The sequence below is a fragment of the Silene latifolia genome, chromosome 3 (genome assembly GCF_048544455.1).
Source record: "Silene latifolia isolate original U9 population chromosome 3, ASM4854445v1, whole genome shotgun sequence".
Taxonomy (NCBI): Eukaryota; Viridiplantae; Streptophyta; class Magnoliopsida; order Caryophyllales; family Caryophyllaceae; genus Silene; species Silene latifolia.
In genome coordinates, this window is record NC_133528.1 from 74,487,503 (window position 1) to 74,493,133 (window position 5,631).

The window sequence follows — 5,631 nt, forward strand, 5'->3', positions numbered from 1 at the left end:
TATGTACTAACCTCGGGAAACCGAGATGGTAACACACTTTCATGGTAGGGTGGTCCTGGTAAGGCACCTTGGTATGAGGGGGTGTTACAAATGACCAGTTTACATATACCTTCTTCTAAGGACACCATAGAGTATGGTGTAGTCAAGAAGATAAACCGAACTTTATGAGATATAGTTTGAGATTTTTCGCAGTTTTGTAAGCTATTTTCTCACTAAAAGTTTAAAACCCGACTATAATGGCCTAAATGACTCCATATGAAATATGGATAGGGGGAGTCCTTAACTTGTCATTTTTATACATTTGGTGCCATAAATGTTTATGTTCAGAACCAATTTGTGTATTTGTGAGGGTTATCCAAAATTGAACCACTTGGTTTTTACTCCTTCAACACGAAAACAAAGAGTTTGTGGCTAGTAATGCTGTCTTTCTAGAAAGATTTTCAATTTTCTGGAAGACAGAGTGGGAGAAATTTTGCACTTGCGGAAGTCCAAGACCCACAAACTGAGTACAATGCAAGAAGATGTTCTTTATTGACACTTAGTGGTTATAAGGAGATAATTTTGCGATAATATTGCGTTACTTTTCGAAAGTGACGATTCTTCAACCCTCATCAAAGGCTTTTCTATAGTATGAACTCTATGTGATGGCGTATCACCATGCCATTCGAATTGATTCCCTTACACAAGATGTGATACGGAAGGAAACACGAGATGTTTCCGAGACTTGATTTAGGCGAATACTTTGGTAGGTTACCTTAATCTTATCGTAAAGGTTACATAAGATGTTTAAAATTTGGGCTTGTTATAGAGAGTTTGTGACAACCCAAATGCCTTTATCAATTCGTATGGTCTTAGCAATATAGCCTCTCATGAGGATGAGTTTACGCAAAAAGATAACGAAACTTTCTCCTTGAATGTATCTTATGAAGGGAGAAGTTTTGTTGATGTTGTCAATACTAAGAAGCCTAGCATGCTTGAAAGATCCCTTTTGTGATCTATATACGTCAAAGAGTTGGAACTTTAGGTTCAATCATGTAGTCTATCAAAATGGTATTACTCGAGTGTCGAGATAACATGATGATACATGGAGTTTAGTGCGAGCTAAAGTGAGTTTCTTAGTCTAAAATATGTGCTTGACATATTAGTGACTAGAAATGTTGCTAAGGTGATATTTCTTAGTCTAAAATATGTGTTTGACATATTAGTGACTAGAAATATTCTCGGGTGAATACTTGAGAGTAGCATGGCACATATTAAATATCTGGATCTAATGAGATAGATCTCTATGGATATTAGCATTATAGTCAAGAGACTTATGTGATAAGATTCTTGACTCGTTCAAGTTGTTGAACAATTAATATGATCTCTTGTGCTTCCGCTGCAGGATCTATTAAATATGCTAAAAGCTTCTCTCGTTGGGACTTATCATGTTGAGAATATGAGAAGTCATTACCAATCATTTCCTAGTGAGTGTCACTAGATGATTATCAAGAGCATCCTTGAGTACTTGAGAAGCACTGAGGATTTACTCTTGTAGTTTGGAGGAATTTATGAATTTTGTGTAAAAGGATTACACGGAAACATTCCTACGCTTATAAGATGTTATGGGCCTCGTTAAGGAATGGTTAGCATGTAAAAGTGTTATGTGCATAAAGAATAATATGTATAAGAAGTTATACATATATGTATGAGGATTCATACATAAAAGATGCCATATGAAGGATTTGTATAAGAGTTATACGTATAAATCATGAACGAAAGCTAAGTACATTACAATATCCGATATTGTACAAGAGACGGTTGATATCCGGAGTTTAATGGAACTAGAGTAGTTCTGTTAGCCGAATATCATCTCCCGAGAGACTGTGAAAACAGTGGGAGTGTTTGACTGGCTTTAGAACCAGAGTCTAAAAACTTGTTTAGACATGTACATAGAAAGGCTCTATGTGATGAAAAGATTGCATAGAACAAAGGAAAATAGCAATGGAAATTAGAGTGATGCAACTGTTGCTAATCCTCTAGCCAAAATTGTTGGCATAAGGTAGACATGATAGTAATGTCATCTCAATATGATTGAGGAGTATACCTTAATTGCAGAAGATCGTTATGTAAATATTGGATAGAGTATTGATATTTACATAAGTGATGATCGCATTCATTTTTTAATTTTCTTTAAGAACTCAATTATTCAGTTTGACTGAAAACATTGAATACCTTGTTTATCCGAATTGGTTGTGGAGACAATGTTGAGCCCCAATTCAAGTGAATAGGATTAATATTGTATTAGCCCCTAGTCACTTAATTAGGTGACGTCTCGGAGTGACTATATTGTAAGACGATTGATGGTAGGTTCAGCACCATAAAGTCATAAGGATGACTAGTCGTTTACATAGGCAGACTGTGGGACACTTTTCCGGGAAGTGACATTAATAGAGTCCCTTAGATCTATTACAGACGCCTGGTCGTAGCAGGGACTTCTATGATATTCCTATGAGTCGATTCTTTAAACTGGAGACTATTATCTGAGCAAGTGCAGTTTCCGAGTGACTTTGGTTTTTGTCCTAGGTCATGCCGTGAAAGGGGGCCAAAGGACATCTACTGGGTCATGGTGATTTGTATTGTGAAATAGGATAGATAGGGCAGACGGGAATTGTCCACCCATGTTGGGTTTAAACATCTCAAGGCCACTCGAGGAGTTATGACTACAAATGTGTGGCCACGCTCGGAAGTAATCTGTAGGAGATTTTTCCGGTCAGGTAGTCGCACTCCCGATCGAGAAAACCACTCACGATATGTTCATGTGCAGGTGCGACCTGAAAGACACCTTGCATTCAGTGGGAGATTGTTGTTAAAATGGACAAGAGAATTGGTAACACACCCTTGTAGAGTATAAGGAGGATATTGTTGAGATAAGGAGTTATCCACAATTGTGTGTTATTGATGCGTGTCTTTTATATGATGTTTTACATCCCATTTTACACGCATTTCAGAGCTCATTTGTGTAGTTTAAGCTACCATTTCCCCTATTTCCGTCTACTTTCGTGTTTTTGTACATTATTGCCGAAATGTGAAGAATTCAGCGGTAATCAAGCTAAATCCGTCCCCGAGTATCTTGCATTGCATTTGACGTGAATTATTCACTTAACGAACGAGCTTGGTGCGCATTTCAAGGCCCAAAAGACAAATCCATGAGAAGTTAGAAGTCAAGTGTCAGCTACTTCAGTCGATCGACCACTGCCTTCAGTCGATCGACCAACCCACGACTTGCAGAAGCTACTGTTCACAGCAGCTCAGTCGATCGACCGGTCACTGTGGTCGATCGACCAGAGCGTACTTTAGACGAGAATTAAAAGATCGAGGAACTTAAAGCCCAAAGCTATATTAGGTTTAGGAATTATGTTACGTATACTTTCTATATAACGTAACCTAGTTCAGAGATACATTGATCTAGCTTTTATCAAGTTTTACATTTAGTTTTGACTAGTTCAATCATCAGTAGTTTAGGGTTCCGAATATTGTTTCCGTATTAAATATAAGTTGTTTTTCCCATTCGTTTTCTGGATCTCTGGCTGCAATTCCAATCGGTATTCTTCTGTTAATATTTCAGTTTGCTTCATTATCATTTTGTAGGATAGAATTGCTAGTTAGTTTCCCGAAACCGATTCATCGTTTATGTTAATCGTTTGTTCTATTATTTCAAGCATGAATCCTTCTGTTTATTTCATTAATTTTATTGTCGTTATCATTCTTAGTATGAGTAGCTAATTTATTCGTGCTAGGATGTAGGGGAATTATAGTGTAGGCGGCATTAGTATTAATATGGCCTGAAATCGCGTGTCAGTCGATCGACTGCCATACCTGGTCGATCGACTGACCACGTGAGGTTTACCTTCGTTTTAATTGATTTAAATGTTGTATTTGACGAATCGAATGCATGCGACTAGTTGAATGCTTAATATATGACTGACCCATTAGATCGAAAGATAGGGAAAGTTGTTAGATCATCAATTAAAATGACTAAATTATGCTTAGATCGAAAGATAGGTAAAGTTTAGATTATCAGTCACTTTTCAGGACGAAAGTCAGTATTACTGATATTAGGGACTTTTAGCGAGATCGAGAGATGATATCTGTAAAGAGTGGACCGAGAGGACCTCTTGTTTTCCCGCCTCATGTGTTTGATTTAGACCGACTTAGTTTGCTGCCGCCGAAAATATAGTGAACCGACCATCCTAGTACCCTTCTTTATTTTTGATTTAATATATTTCTTTAGTTTAATTTTTATTGTTATTAGCTATAGACCAAATCAATTCAACCCCCACACTTGTTACCTTAAACTAAATTTAGACAATTTTTAATTACATTCGCCTCCTTGTGGTTCGACCCTGTTACCACTAGCCTAGGTTAGTCTTAATAGGAATTATAAATATTATTTTTGATACTCACAACGACGGGTATCAAATTTTGGCGCCGTTGCCGGGGAGGCAATTGTTCTAATTTTTAGTTGTTTTTATTTAGTCTTTCTTAGTTTAAGGGACATCCGTTCCTTAAACTTTTCTTATATTCTTTTTGTAGTTTCTTCTTATGCGCAGGTCACAGGGTGGTGAACTAGTACCGTTCAATCCTGAGATTGAGAAATCCTTGCATGAGTTGAGACGATCATCAAGGGTATTGCCGACAGAGGAAGAGCTGAGTACTCTGTCTAGTTACTACGAGAACGAAATGTTTGAAGAAGACCCACCTACATCTCCTGCTTCTACTTGTTCAGCTGAGACAGTCACATCTCCGGAAATTCCAGTCATGGCTGAAGAAGCAACTATAGCAAGTCATTTCGAGCGACGACAATTTGCAAATCTATACAAGGGGTTCGAATTACTGGAGCGATAGGAAATTCGAACCGAAGCCTTCCTATATCAACTTAGTTGAGAGGAACCAGTTCGGAGGAGCTGCAAATGAAGATGCAGCCAAGCATATGGAGATATTTATTGATTATTGCTGCTCTATACCCCCACCGACCGGTGTGACCCAGGACCAGATAAAGGAGAACATGTTTATATTCTCACTCCACGATGCTGCAAGGGAGTGGTACACAGATCTGGATTGAGCCGCTCATGGGATCACTGACTGGAATTCCTTGGCCTTGGCATTCTACAAGAAATACTTCTCTGCCTCGAAGACGAATGCCATTAGAGCTCAGATGACGAGCTTTAAACAGGGACCTGATGAGAACTTCCATGAAGCATGGGTCCGTTTCAAGAAGCTGGTGCAAACCATTCCGCACCATGGGTTCGAAAAATGGAGTCTTTGCAATCAGTTTTATAACGAACTGTATGACGATCAGAGGGCTATTTTGGATGCTGCAGCCAATGGCCGATTTGTTGAAAATATGGGAGAGACTAAGGGGTGGAAGATCATTGATGACTTAGCCACCCATAAAGCTGAATATGGGAATTCGAGAGGCAATCAGAGGAGGAGTGCTGAATCCCCTTCTGTAGCTGCATTAGAGGCTCTCACGGCGAGGTTTGACAAATACGAGTTGAGAGGAGCTTCAAAAGGAGGGATGTATCATGTAAATGCTGTGTCGGACGGTCCTTTCGTCTGCAGAAGATGTGGAGCTGAGGGACATGTTTC

General features: G+C 38.8%; 1 non-coding gene across 1 annotated transcript; it reads right to left on the bottom strand.

Moving 5' to 3' along the window:
* Positions 1 to 5,182: 5,182 nt before the first annotated feature.
* On the bottom strand, positions 5,183 to 5,289 carry LOC141650119 (small nucleolar RNA R71). Its single transcript, XR_012546176.1, has one exon. It is a non-coding gene; the product is annotated as a small nucleolar RNA R71 (small nucleolar RNA).
* Positions 5,290 to 5,631: the final 342 nt, after the last annotated feature.